General features: G+C 34.5%; 1 long non-coding RNA gene across 1 annotated transcript; it reads left to right on the top strand.

Moving 5' to 3' along the window:
- Positions 1-1775: 1775 nt before the first annotated feature.
- Positions 1776-6806, top strand: LOC127963475 (uncharacterized). The gene is made up of 3 exons (XR_008154819.1): positions 1776-1852; positions 2717-2754; positions 6197-6806. It is a non-coding gene; the product is annotated as an uncharacterized LOC127963475 (long non-coding RNA).
- Positions 6807-15599: the final 8793 nt, after the last annotated feature.

Genomic DNA, 15599 nt, shown 5'->3' with positions numbered 1-15599 from the left:
AAAGGTTTGTTTCTTTCATATGATAATTTGTTTTTCTAAAAGAATCGCTATGAATTATAAATACATTTTGTGATATTTTATAATGAGACTTGTTTTAAATGTACTTCTTTACAGAAGTTTAAAATATTAGTAAACATATTGTAAAAACCTACATTTGACAGTTACCTGTTAATAGTTTTTAAATTATTTAATTAATGAAAGAAAAACCTTGCTATGTACTGTGCCAATTAAGTCTGAGACTATTTAAAACCATGACATAAAGCAGATTTCTATTCATCTGGTTAAAACTACCAGATCTAGGAAGTAGGCTTAATCTTTTCATGAAATCACTCCTAGTTGTTTTAAACTTTTATAACATCACAGTGTTATTTTTTTCCCAGTCTCCATAAGATTCTCAATTTTTATTTAGAATCATTAAAATAATACATGAATAGATGCAATTTAGTAAATGTTTTAGTTATCTACTAGACGTTATGCTTCTGTGTACATGATAGATATTTGAAATTACTTGCATGAAATAAAATGCTTACTGGAATTGTCGTTTTTATAACATTCTTTTCAGTTTTAAATTTAATTATAATTTGGCATAGTTATCAAAACTGATATGTTTGTATTTATAAAGTGGTAAGTTGTGAACTTTGAGTAAATGTGATTTTAGATGTAATAATGACCTGACAATAAACATATATTGTTTTTATCTTTCATAGCTAGTAAAGTGTCAGTTTCTATCCAATCTCAATCACATTTTGTACGATGGTTTACAATCATATAATACATGAGTTTACATATATTTGTGATGTTTGGAATTTTCATTTGAATAATTATAGATTTTAGTAGTCTACATCAAGAAAATAAAAAATTAGACCTGTTACAACTGTCCAAATTCAAATGTTCAACATAATATTGATTATTATTGTCCTAGACACTTTTTTTGTTAGACATGTTTATAAAAATTACAGAAAATTGAAATGTGGCTATACACACACATACAGACACACACACACGTCTGGTAAGCTATCCTTGTGGGGACTCTCCATAGGTGTAATGGTTTTTCTACTGTACAGACCGTATTTTCTATGGCCCTACAGCAACCCTAACCCTCACAGGAAACTTTCTGCATTTTTAGATTTTCAAGAAACTTCATTCTGTGTAATTTATTAGCTTGTTTACCCGTGGGGACCTCAATTTACGTCCCCACCGTGAGACGAGTCCCCATGAGTCTGTGTGTATTCAGGTTTAAGTCCCCACCAGAATAGAAAAACAAGTACACACACATACAGACAGAAATTAAATGGTTAAATTATTATTTTAATCAATTTCTCATACAACACTGTTTTTAACCTTTATAACTATTACTGATATTTTTTTGCCCAATTTCGCTTAAATTTTGCATGTTTGTTTAAAATGAAATTATTTTATACAGTTATAGAGTTTATGAGAATATGAGAATTTATTTCTTTTAGTATTAGAATACACTATGTAAAGAAGATATCTTAAAATGGCTAATAATATATTTATATTAAAAACATATAGATATTTTTAATAAATGATAGATATTATGCTATGTATGGTAGTTAATATGAATCCTTAAAAAAGGATTGATATGATTATTATTATCAAATTATGTTAAAAAAATGTATTATCATCTGAAATTTTAGTATCCTTAGTTTTAATTAAATTATATGCAATTAAATACTTACTGCAAGTCTTTTCCTTTTTACATAGTTTTCAGATGTATCAGTAATCATAATCTGTTTTTATTATTCCATTCACTAGAGGGAGCGAAATTGTCAGACAGAACGACTTCCTGTTTCCCGGAAAGGAAGCCATTTTTCTCACATTGCAAAACAAGGTAAGACATGCGGTGATGTTGCTCTCTGTGTAATCTAAATCATCAGAGTATTAATATTACTCATCCGTGGTTTGAGGTGTTGTGATTGTCATTATTAGTTTAGTAGTTCGTTAGGTCGGTGCAATTGATAGCATGCGATTACCATGCTTATCTTTCTCAGTAAAGCGGTGCCATTAGTAGTTAAAAGTTTAAGGCTTAATATAATTTAAACGGGTGAGTTATTAACCCCCCCCCCCTTCCCCCGTCACAGTTGTCATGAAGGCTAAAATGATCTTTATAGACCAAAATTATTTTTTGAACCAGGCAGTAAACGTTTTTTTTCTGCTTTAAAGTTGGGCATTTTAACATGGGGAGTCTATGAGAGTGACTCTCTTTTACAGCCAGCGTCAAGCGGTCAGTCGATGAATTACAGTTTAAGTCTCTTCCTGGTTGTCTTTGCGAGAGTTTCATAATCATTCAGTTATGTACACAACAAACACAAAAACAAGCTAATAAAAACGTTCATGATCGGAAGAGACTGGGTGGGTAAGTAATGAGTTACATGATTGTCAGGTCTCACATGAGCGATCTTGAAAACATACTTGATATTGAGTTGTAAACCAGTGATGCTCATCAGATAACATAATTCAGTGGATAAAAAATCATTTAGGTTTTGTGTAAAGAAACAAAGTAAAACATTTAATGATATCAGCATCTCTCTTAATATGCATTTTGAGTAAAACATGTGATTGTATGTATGAGTTTTGTGTACATGTCAGCTGGAGTTGGCCATTTCATTGTTGGCAATGCTGGCAAAATCTTGAACTGTAGTGTAGAGTCTTTAGTGTTTTCATTAAATTTAATTGTTTGTTGTTGTTTTCACAGTTTTGTGTTGCAGAAGATTTGCAGAAACAGGATTTGAGGTAAGATGTTACTTTTTTTAAAAATATTTCAATATTATTTAACAGTGAAGTATGTTGGGTAGTGAATTTAGTTAATAGATAGCAGGTGATAAGATTTGTGTAATATCCTGTGTAGGGCTTGATGATTAATTGAGAAGTAATCGAAACCAAAATTCAGAACCTCTAACTGACGTAATTTTCCTATGTTGGTTTTTTAGTTTTTTTAATCCTGTTAATACTTTCCCCTTAAAAGCATACTACCGCGTGTGGAGCCACATGACTGTGCTCTCCAGTCAGTGGCATAAAAGCAAAATACGGAGGTGAACGCCGGTTCAACACATAGTGATGGTCTTGTCTCTCCACTTACAAGTTTGTCAGTTGTATTTGTTTTATGGTTTGGACATTCAAGCGTTTAGATGATCGGATGTGTATTCTTATTTTGAACTACAATGTTAACGCTAGGGCTGTCAAAAAAAATTAATTTCAAATATTTGTAGAATAAACAAAAAAATTCCACATTCGAATGCAAAAATGTTGCATTCGAATTGTAGATGTCCGTTAAGGAGGCAGCTTTAAGGCCTGACCTGGGTGTACGTCACATTCGCGTTCCGATCCGTCTCACACACAGCTTCATCTGCACCGCTTTCAGAAGGCGGATGAGCTCGAAGAGCAGTATCACTTCTGTCATCATTCACCTCGTGCATGCACTGTTGACAGCTGCGCACCCCGTCTGTGTGCAGGCACTTTTTGAGACCTCGTGGACGGATGCACCGCTGTCTGCGAGGCCTCTTGATGACGAAAATTACATAATGTGGACAGTGCGTGGATGGTCAAATTATACTTAATATAAATATAATATTAATATAATATAAAATTGTCATTGAATTAGAATGTTTTTGTTAACTTATACAGTTGAAGCAACTAGATGCAGCACTGCTACGATGTTCAATCAAATATCGTGGAAAAAGACAATGTGTAGAAAATCTTGTTTACGTCAAAACTGAAACCAAGCCATTTACACAGAACACGTATTTCACACATTTTCTAGAGAGGGATGCTTTGTAAAACGCTTGCACTCTCCTCTCACACAACAGAGCCGCTTGTTTAGAAAGACATGTAAAATTAAGGTGAGTTCAGTTTTTTTCAAAAACATTTCTTGAGACTTTATGGTGGGTTTTCATCCTACTGCATCACATGTTTAAATGAAAAATTTACTTATTATTTACATTTTATTTCTAAACATTATTTTAAATATTATACTTTTTTTTTTTTTTCACAGTTATATTTTCTTATGCTTTGAATAAACGTGCATTATTAATATTTTGCCCAATGTGGCCACAGAAGAAAAGCCAAAAGCCTTTTTTCATCCTAAGTAAAATAATGCATTTAAAATTCAAAAAAACAGTGCATCCAGAGTTTTTTTTTCCTTTGGGCTGCGGCTCAACGTGGCTTCCTCCTCATTTTGTTCACCCTCTTCTCTCACGGTTTGTGTTGACTGCGCTTTTATACTGAAAATGACCGTTTCTTGGTCTCTTCAACATTCAAGTCATGGTCATCTTGGTAGAGCAGGTCCAGGAATGTTGTCTTGCGCACAAGCTGCACAAACAGACGACTAGTTTTGGGTGCAGGAAGGGACACTTTTACACCATTTTTTTTTCTAAAGTAATTTTAAGCATCACAACAGTTCATGTGATGGTCGTCGGTTAATTCGTACTTTAAGTAGACAAATATCAATTGTGCTTTTTATAACAATAGTGGGAAACTCTGCATATTGATGCAGTGTGGACATGTCAAAAGAGTAAATCTGATCAGAAGCTTGTGACACGTAAACACATATCAACCCTATTACTTTATTTAGCATTCATGGAAACACTACGTTTGGATTCATCATTCAGTATTAATTCTGATGGAAGCAAAAACTGTTCATGTAAATGCACATAATGTCCTGAGTTATAGCTGGGCGCCAGGATCAGGCGCCAAATTTTGCAGCTGGTGTGCATACACTTATAGAAAACAAAAACATAAAATGATGTGGCGTTGCGCTTCTCATCCCATGTGTGACCCCTTTAAAATAGATATGATTCTGGATTTTAGGTTGGCTGTCAGTTGTCTTTCCTCATCTGATTTGGCCAATAGTGATGCGCGGGTCATCTCATAATCTGTGGAGTGAGTTGGAGTAGGTCACTAAAAACTAAATTTTTAAAAATCCATTTATGTTGTGTGGAATTTTGTGGTGGAAATTTAGATTTTTTCAGGAGAGTTGTTTATTTTCATTTTCACCAAAATGATTCGTTCAGATTTGTTCAGTGACCATTTTTTTCATATTACACAAATACGCCAACAGGTGGTGAAAAAGTGTCTTGTTTTATGTGTTAAGTCAACTAACATATTTACTTGAAACAAAAACTGATTTGGGTTTATTAAAGTGTGTGCATAATCACATTAAATAGTCTAAATAAGTTGTTCAGATGAACAAAGCACAAGGTTTTCTTGCATAATGAAACATTTTAAACATAAATAATAAGCAAAGCGGTATATGGAACAGTGGAATGCAACATCATTATTAAACCTTGTTGTAATATGAACTAACACTAATTGATGTTTTATTTCTTTAAAATGCTTTTGAATGGCTGTTTACACCCGTACACACTCATACATAGACTTGTATGTGTACTCATGATATTATTGGAAAATTTACTTATTTATACAGAATTTTGAAATCATTTAGAAAAAAAGGTAAATTATTTCTTTATATAGAAAATAAAAACAAATTGTATCAAATAATATGAAATAGTTGTAAGTTAAAAAATGTGGTAAAGGTATCTCAAAGAAGGTTAGGTAAATGACTTTTCAGCAAAAATAATTGAAATGTAACTGAAGTATTTCATCATTAGATGTCAATATAACAAATTAAAACAGGGTTGTGCAATATAATTGCTTGGAAGTGTTTTTAGATGTATAGTTCGCAGGGATTTAAAGAATGATGTTTATTGTTCATCATCTGTGTCTTAGTGCAATCTCATTATTGAAAAGCTTAGTTTACATTTAAGGTACATTTTATCTTTATATATATATATATATATATATATATATATATATATATATGTGTGTGTGTGTGTGTGTGTGTCTGTGTGTGTGTGTGAATAATTATGTTTTGTTTAGATATTATGATTAGCTAATGTTTTCTGTTAATAGTTGCCAGTTTTTATTTAGTTAACATTAAGTTTTATTACTTAAGTTTACAATTATGTAAATTTAATGCTTGTATTTATTTTATGTTTCCATACATAGACATTTTAAGTACAAAGGTCCAAAATAAGCAGAGTGGCATGTAATGTAATCATTAATAGATGTTATTTTTAAGATGAATTAACACTATGTTCTTAAATTCTTCACTGTATTGTGTTTGTGAATTATGATGCAGTGATGTTTCATTTAATTTCTTTTTATATTTTGTGTATAGATGCCTCGGACGAAGCAGTCTCAGCGTTCCCAGGTGGCTAAGAAAAGAATAGCAGACCGGATGGATGCTGTTCCATCAGAGGCCCTGGCACCTCTTAAAAAATTGCCAGGATTAACTGAACGTTGTGTCTATCACAACGTGCAAACAAACTCTGAACAAAAGTCTGAATACAAGTCTGAATACAAGTCTGAATACAAGTCTGAATACAAGTCTGAACAAAACCCTGAAAAAACCTTTGAAAACCCCCCTGAAAAAACCCCTGAAGAAAGTACTAAGATAACTGTGAATGATGTTTCTGCTCTATCTCCACAGACTTCTTACATCAGTGGCTCTTTCCATCAAGGAGATTACCGTTTTGGCCGGAATAGGGGAAGTCAATGTGGTGCAAACAGTTTAACTGCAATTATGATGTGTAAGATGAAAAGTGTGTTGCAGTGGACGAGAAGTGACCTGAATGCTGTTCTGATCCATGGAGATGACCTGTACAGTGCCATGAGAGACGCAGGGAAAATCAACGATCCTGAATCCGGCTTCATAGCTGTTCATGAGCTACCAGACACATACACACTGAAAGATTGTCGGTTTTCAATAAACTATGGTGAAGCATTGACTGGCTTGTTTGGTGTCAATAAATATGATGGAGAACTACAAGGGTATGCTATGTCTTTTGATGAAGCAGTAAATCGAGCATTCCAGAGCTTTGATACGGTTTTAGTGAATATTAAGCTAACCATATGTGCAGCTGTCAGAGAAGGTTCCTGGTATGCAGTGATTGATCCACATTCAAGACGAGGTGATGGCAGATGTGTAGCAGACGGTAAGAGTGTAGTGGTTTACCATCGTAACTTGCACTCACTGATTGTTCATTTCCGGAAACTTGCCGCGTCTATAAATGCACGTTACCAGGAGTTTGAGGTAACTGGGGTCAACGCGGTTATGACTGGCAGAAAACGGCCATTCTGGCAAGTGATCGAGAACGCTGGTCCAGCAGTAAGTGAGAGTGAAGGTGATGTTCAGTGCAGTCAATCTCCGAGTGATTTCATGGACGTAGATGAAACATCTGTGAGAGAAACTTATGCACGACAGAGACCAAAAACACCATACCCATCTAATGAAAATGAAGGTGATGTTGAATTTACTTCACAAGCTGCTAGTGTTTCTTTACAGTTTAGTCCATTAACACATGAGAAGCAAAGGGCTGTTTGCTTAAAGTTAAACATTGCAAACATTGTAAAACATCAAATCGATCCAACCGAGACTGTTGAAGTGGTTGAGCCTTGTGAAACGAACAAGGTTGTTGCAGATGGAAACTCTTTTTTTAGAGCATTAGCCTTTGCTGTAAGTGGAACGGAACGAGAACACCGAAAAGTGAGACGGGCTGTCGTTACACACATTCTGCAGAATGAAGAAAAGTACCTACAGTATCTCAGACAAGGATACAGCTCTGTACCAGACTACATTGCCAAAACAAGAATGAAATTCGTTGGAAATCGGGCGACAGAGATGGAAATACAAGCAGCCAGTGATTTAATTGGCACAGACATATTTACATACAGTCAAGAGAAATGGTTTAGATTTTCATCTTCAAATGCTTCCTTTAATGCACATGGTTGTCAAGACAGTGGCATATATTTGAAACATGTAAACAGCTGCCATTATGAAGTTGTTGTATGTGGAAAGAGCAAGGATGGTAACTGTGCCTTAATTTGTAAATCACCATTTCAAGATTCACTGTCTGATCTAGCATCAAATGTGTCTTTAAAGTCACGTGAGGATTCTAGTGAGAAACTTGACTGCAACAATAGTACAGAGTTCAAAGAAGAAAAACAAATGAAGCCAAAGAAAAGATCCCATGAGGATGAAACTTACATTTCAATGATGAAATCCATCAATAAAAAATACAAGAAAAATGAACAGCATAAAGGAAAAATGAATAAACGTGTAAACAAATCAAATGATTTACACTGCAAAGCTGTGTCAGAAATGAAACCTGATGTTGACTGCAGTCAATCTTTGACTGATTTCACAAACATAGATAAAATATATGTGCATGAATCGTGTGTTGAACAGAAAACTGAAAAGATTTCTTTATATCCAACAAAAGAAAATTCAGGTGATGTTGAATTTGTTTCAGAAACTGTCAATGTTTCTTTACAGTTTAGTCCATTGACACTACAGCAACAAAAGAGTGTTTGCTTAAAGCTAAACATCGTAAACATCATAAAAGAAGACAATAATTCAAATGAGATTGTTGACATGGCTGAACCTTGTGAAACAAAAAGTATTTTGGCTGATGGTAATTGCTTTTTTAGATCAGTAGCTTTTGCTGTAAGTGGAAGTGAAGAAGAACACCGAAAAGTGAGACGAGCTGTAGTTACACACATACTGCAAAATGAAGAAAAGTATGTACAGAATCTCAGACAAGGATACAGCTCTGTATCAGACTACATTGCCAAAACAAGAATGAAATATGTTGGAAGTTGGGCGACAGAGATGGAAATACAAGCAGCCAGTGATTTAATTGGTGTAGACATATTTACATACAGTCGAGAGAAATGGCTTAAATTTTCATCTTCAAATGTGTCCTTTAATAGACACAGCTGTCAAAACCATGGAATTTATTTGAAACATGTTAACAGCTGCCATTATGAAGTTGTTGCATGTGTAAAGAGCAAGGATGGTAACTGTGGCTCCTTTTGTAAATCAACATTTCATAATTCAATGTTTAATGCATCATTAAAAGGTTCATTATATGCATATAGGCTTAACAAAAAGAAACTCCAATATGCTACTAATATTACCGTAAAAGAGAGGAAAAAAATTCAAGTAAACAAGAGATATCATGATGATGAAACTTACAGAGTACAGGTAATGACATCCAGCACTGAAAAGTACAAAACAAGTGAACAGCAACGAGAAAAAGTAAGGAAGTGTAGCATAGATAAATACAATTCAAATGATTTGCATCGTGAGGCTGTTAAAAAATATAGCGTCCTAAAGTACAATACAGATGAGGTACACAAAGAATCTGTGAAACACTACAGTAGTCAAAAATACAGTAAAATCGAAAGACACAAGGAGTCTGTTAAGCAGTACAGCATAGACAAGTATAAACAGGACGAGTCACACAGAGAGTTTGTTAAACAGCAAAGTGTCCAAAAATATCATAAGAATGAAATACATAAAGACATAGTGATACATTACAATATAGAAAAATATAAAAATGATATTAGTTTTGCCAATAGCATTAAAATGAGAAATGTTAAAACACAACATGAAGCAGAAATCAAAAGAAAGGTAATAGACTATGTAATTGAAGAGTTTAAACAAAAAATATCTTCAGGTCCTGAATATGTTTGTGCAGTGTGTCATCGTTGCTGCTTCAAAACACAGGTCAAACGCTGCAGTAAAAATAAATATTATCAAAAATCAAATCAAGTTGGCTGTATTGCAGAAAAATGTATAACACTTAATTATGTTCATAAATGTAACAAACACTGTAGTCACGATTGTGTATATAAAAATAGCCCTGCTGAATCTCTGTGGATTTGCCACACATGTGACAAAAAAATTTGTGAAGGTAAACTACCTGCTGAAAGTGTTGCAAACAATCTTGCTCTGGATCCTATTCCTTCTGAACTGAACTGTTTAAACTCTCTTGAGCATCATTTAATAGCAAAGAATATTCCATTTATGAAAATGCTAGCTTTACCACGAGGAGGACAAAATGGAGTCCATGGGCCTATAAGCTGTATTCCATCTAATGTTACAGAAGTGGTGAATGTTTTACCTAGATCTGAAAATGATTTGATGATACGTGTAAAGCTTAAGAGAAAACTGACATATAAAGGGCATTACGAATATAAATATGTGCAGTCAGAGAAGATAAAAAAAGCTTTGGCATATTTGAAAGAAAATAACAAATGGTATACAGATGTGGAGTTTAACAACAGTTGGACCAATCCTCTGAGTAAAACAGAAGAAGACAGTAATGATAAAAGCAATAATGTGTCTGATTTAGACATTTGTCAGGATGTGTGTGTTGATAATGAACACAATACTGAAAATGAAGATGAAATCACTGATGAAACACTTCATGATCGACAGCAGCATGGTTTGTTTATGGATTCATGTTTGCAGCCAGTGGATATTGCTCAAGAGGTTTTAGATCAACATTTTGATGGAGTTATGTCACTTGCACCAGCAGAGGGCAATAATCCAGTGAGATTGTTAATGGATGAAACTAATGAAGCCAAATGTTTTCCAGTTCTGTTCCCAAAAGGAACAGGCACATTTCATGATTCACGACCTGAAAAATTAACACTGTCTAGATATTTAAACAACAGAATTTTAAATGCAGATGGACGTTTTGCCCAAAATCTTGACTATATCTTTTATGGACAATACTTATCTGAGCTCAATCAAGTTATCTCTAATGTATCTATTGCTTTGAGGAAAGGCTATGATTCAAGCAACAAAACAACAATTACCTCAGAAATGTTGACAAACAAAGATTCACTTCAAAGGATTTTGAATTATGACGAGGGTTACAAGTTTTTAAAGCCAGTGAGAGGCAGTCCTGTTTTTTGGCAAGCTGTTCAAAAAGATTTGTTTGCAATGGTGAGGCAACTTGGGATCCCAACATGGTTTTGCTCATTTTCTTCAGCTGACTTGCGTTGGCCAGAATTATTGCAGTGTATTGTGAAACAAGAGGGTTGTCAAACTCCTATTGATGAACTGAATTGGTCTGATAGATGTGGGATGCTGAAACGAAACCCAGTAACTGCTGCCAGAATGTTTGATCATCGATTCCACTGTTTTCTGAAAGATGTGATTATGTCACCAGCTCAACCCATTGGAAAAATAATAGATTATTTCTATCGAATTGAATTTCAACAACGTGGATCACCTCACACACATTGTCTGTTTTGGGTTGAAAATGCACCACAAGTCGACAGAGAGGATGATGATGAAGTTGTAGCATTTGTTGATCGTTATGTCACTTGTGAAATGCCACCTGAAGAGGAAACAGAAATGCATGAAATTGTGAGCACTGTCCAACAACACAGCAAAAGACATGCAAAAACTTGTAGAAAGAAAGGCACTACATGTAGATTTAACTTTCCACGTCCACCTAGCAAAAATACTTTCATTACAAGAAACAGACAAACTGATGAGAATGAAAAAACAACAGATGATGGACAATGTAAAAGTAAAGACAAAAAGGGAAAGAATTCTAATGATATATCAAAAGATTTAGCTGAATCTATAATGAAAAGAGTAAGAGAATGTTTGCTGAACACTGATGCTGTCTTTGACTCTGTCGACTCTATGTTTGCATCTATTGGTATAAATCAAGAGATATTTGAATGCGCTTATAACAAAATGACAAAGAAAACAAATGTTGTGCTGAAAAGGAAACCAAGTGATGTGTGGGTAAATCAGTATAATAAAGATCTCTTGCAATGCTGGAATGCAAACATGGACATACAGTTTGTTGTTGATGCTTACTCTTGCATAGTGTATATCATTTCCTACATTTCAAAAGCAGAGAGAGAAATGGGATTGCTGCTGGCAAATGCACAGAAAGAAGCACACAAGGATGGCAATATGGATGCAAAACAAGCTTTAAGAAAACTTGGAAGTGTTTTTCTTCACAATAGAGAAGTGTCTGCCCAAGAGAGCATTTATCGTTTGACTAATATGAGATTAAAAGAAGGATCGAGGAAAGTGGTTTTTATTCCAACTGGTATTAATACAGTAAAAATGAGTTTACCTTTAAATATCATAAATAAAAAGGCTGAAAAGGAAGAAACTGACAATGATGAAATATGGATGAAAAGCATCACAGACAGATACAGAGCTCGTCCAAAAACTCAAGAATTTACAGAAATGTGTTTAGCGTCCTTTGCATCAGAATACAGAGTTCTGTCCAAATCTGAAAAGTCATGCACAGACCGAGTAAAACTGGAAAATGACATGGGGTTTGTGAGAAAAAGAACTCGGACAGATTTTGCAGTCGTACGATATGCTCGTTTTTCACCAACTAAAAATCCTGAAAATTATTATCAAAGTATTTTGGAATTATTTTTGCCTCACTTTTTGCAAAATCAACTGAAACCACCAAATTTCACTTCATATCAGGAGTTTTATGAGACTGGATTTGTCACATTGTATAATGATGAACTTGAGTCAGTGAAAATCATAGTCGACACAAACAGGTCAAAATTTGAAAAAGAAGCAGAGACAATACAAAAAGCTCAAGATGACTTAGAACAACATGGACCGATGGAAGACGCTTGGGCCCAAATCTGTCCAGAAGCAGAACTTGAGCGTTTAGAATGTCTAGATACTAGAAAAGAACAACCAATAGAAACAGAGGAAGGTGATGATGTCATTCCTGATCTATTACCAAATGTTCATGGATTCACATTAGAAAAGAATCCTTGTGCTATGACAAAGAAAGATGCAATGTGTTTGCTGCGTTCTTTGAATGAGAAACAGTCACAAATCTTTTATAAAGTGCGACAGTGGTGTCTAGCAAAAGTACAAGGTGAAAACCCAGAACCATTTCATGTGTTCATATCTGGGCCTGGAGGAGTTGGAAAGTCAGTGTTGATTAAAGCTATGCATTATGAAACCTCTCGCATTCTATCAAAGTTATCAGAAAATCCAGATGAGACACATGTGCTCTTAACAGCTCCGACCGGTGTCAGTGCCTTTAACATTAGTGCAAAAACTATACATTCAACTTTCTCTATTGGAATGAATGCTACATTGCCATATCAGCCACTTGGAGATGAAAAAATTAATTCCTTGAGAGCAAAATTGGGAAAATTGGAAATATTAATAATTGATGAAATTTCAATGGTTGATCATAAACTTTTGGCATATATTCATGGCAGATTGAGACAAATCAAACAAACAGGAGATTATTCAGCATTTGGAAAAGTCTCAGTAATAGCAGTTGGAGATTTTTATCAACTTTCTCCCGTCAAAGGAAAACCACTTTATACTGAACCAGTGAACAGCGTGAATCTTTGGGAAACTCACTTTAGTTTTGTTGAACTCACAGAGATCATGAGGCAGAAGGACAAAGAATTTGCTGAATTACTAAATCGTTTAAGGTCACGTAAAAAGAATGAACCAATGCGTGAAGATGATGTTACTATGCTTAAAAAATGTGAAACAGGTGATGGTGATGAAAGTACAGACATTCACATTTATGCAACAAACAGTGAAGTTGATGTACACAACATACATATGCTGCATAAATTATGCTCAGACACAGTTACTGTAAAAGCACAAGACTTTGAGAGAAATGCTAAGACTGGCCGAATGCAAACAAAAGATGGGCATCATTTCAAAGTTCATAACAGCTGTTTAGAAAAATCCCTTGAATTAGCTACTGATGCTCGAATAATGCTTATAAAAAATATTAATGTTTCAGACGGTCTTGTGAATGGAATTTTTGGCACAATTAAAGAATTCTGTTATGATGATAATGAAACATTTCCCTCAAAAATATATATTGAATTTGACAATGACCAAGTTGGTAAAGAAGCAAGAGCCAAACATCCGTGTTTAAAACCTGGACTGGAAAAAGCAACACCAATTGAACCTGAAGAAGAGAAAGTAACCAATGATGGTGGTGTCAGAAGGCAGTATCCTATCAGATTAGCTTGGGCTTGCACAGTTCATAAAGTACAAGGCTTAACAGTTGACAAAGCTGTTGTTTCAATGAAAAAGATATTTGCTGCAGGACAAGCGTATGTAGCATTAAGTCGAGTGACCTCTCTTGATGGACTCATCATTGAAGATTTCAAAGAAAACGTTATTTTTGCGAAGGATAACATTGAGCAAGCACTACAGAATATGCCTCCATTCATTCTTCCATGTGAATCAACAGAAACTTTCAAATACAGAATTATGTTACACAATGTTGAAGGATTAATCCCACATAAATTAGATATTCGCCAAGATAACAGATACTTTGAAGCAGATATGATATGTGTAACAGAGACATGGTTGAAATCAAACAATGTGGAGAATGAAGTGAGTCTTGATGGGTACTATTTCCATGGAAAAACACGTAGTGCTGCATATGACACAAGTCAAGATGTTTTTGCGAAACTAAAAGAGGAAAATCGTGGTGGTGTTGGAATATATCACAAAGAAAAAGTCAAAGTTCATTTAATGGATTTACCATGCATGAACATTGAATGTATGACGTGCAGAATAGAACATCTGGACACAACTGTGGCAGTTGTATATAGACCGCCATCATATAACATTGCCTTGTTTCAAGAAATGTTGACTAACTTAGTTCATGAAATTAACTGCTTACCAGGTGGGAAAATAATTCTAGGAGATTTCAATGAAAACATTTTCAATTATTCAAGCATTTATCATCTTATGCAACATTTTGGTTTCACACAAATTGTTGAGAAACCAACAACTGAAAATAATACATTAATTGATCATGTTTATGTGAAAGACATTGACTTGGATAAAATAAAGATTGATATTATGCCCACTTACTTCAGCTATCATGATTGTGTTGTGCTTAAATGGTTAGCATAATCAAATCGTCCAACAAGATGGGGGGAGGGGGGATGCAGAGGTGAATTTTAAATGTGGACGGCCTCTGTGGGGAAACATACTGCCTTCACATGCTATCGGAATTAGTGGTGTGCACCAAACTCTCTCTAAATCAGCGGTTCTTAATTCTGAGGCCTCATTTATAAAATGTGTACAGAAATCTTCCTAAAGTTAATCTTATGATTACTTGTCAAATTTGCAGTTTACATTTTCAAAAACCTGCTATACTCATAAAAGAAAAACTGTGTACATATGCTCCTACAAATATAAATGCTGACTTGGATTTAGGCATATGCACATACTGTTTATAAAGGACATCCCAGCTGTTTGTGACCCCCACTGTACATATTTTGCATGTGTCAGTTTTTTATCAAAAATGATTCAAATCACAAGAATGTTACAAAACAGCTGCATATATGAACAGTGTTTCAACTGACATGCTTCGTATAAAGTGTTCATTGCTCTACCAATTTAATCTGTCTTCAGAATTTTCAGGCAAACATAACCCCTGCTCTGCACAATAAAATTCACAATTTTGTAGTAGGATTTAAGATGAACAAGATTAAGAACTGCTGCTTTAAAAGGATTGGCCTCAAACTCAGTACCCAATTTCACTACTAGCTCTACCTGAGTCTGTCTTCCTAACTAATAATTGTAATATGTGTTTCTTATTCATATGTGATGCCACCTGAATGGTACTTGACTGACATCTATCTTTGTCCTCTTTAAGTTCTTTTTATGAATTACTGTTTTGGTACTATCAAGGCGCCTCTATAATGTAAATGCCGTTTTAACTGTGAGA

This window comes from Carassius gibelio, chromosome B8, assembly GCF_023724105.1.
Source record: "Carassius gibelio isolate Cgi1373 ecotype wild population from Czech Republic chromosome B8, carGib1.2-hapl.c, whole genome shotgun sequence".
Classification (NCBI taxonomy): Eukaryota; Metazoa; Chordata; class Actinopteri; order Cypriniformes; family Cyprinidae; genus Carassius; species Carassius gibelio.
The sequence above is the reverse complement of the archived record's forward strand: the minus strand, read 5'-3'. Positions and strand labels throughout refer to the sequence as shown.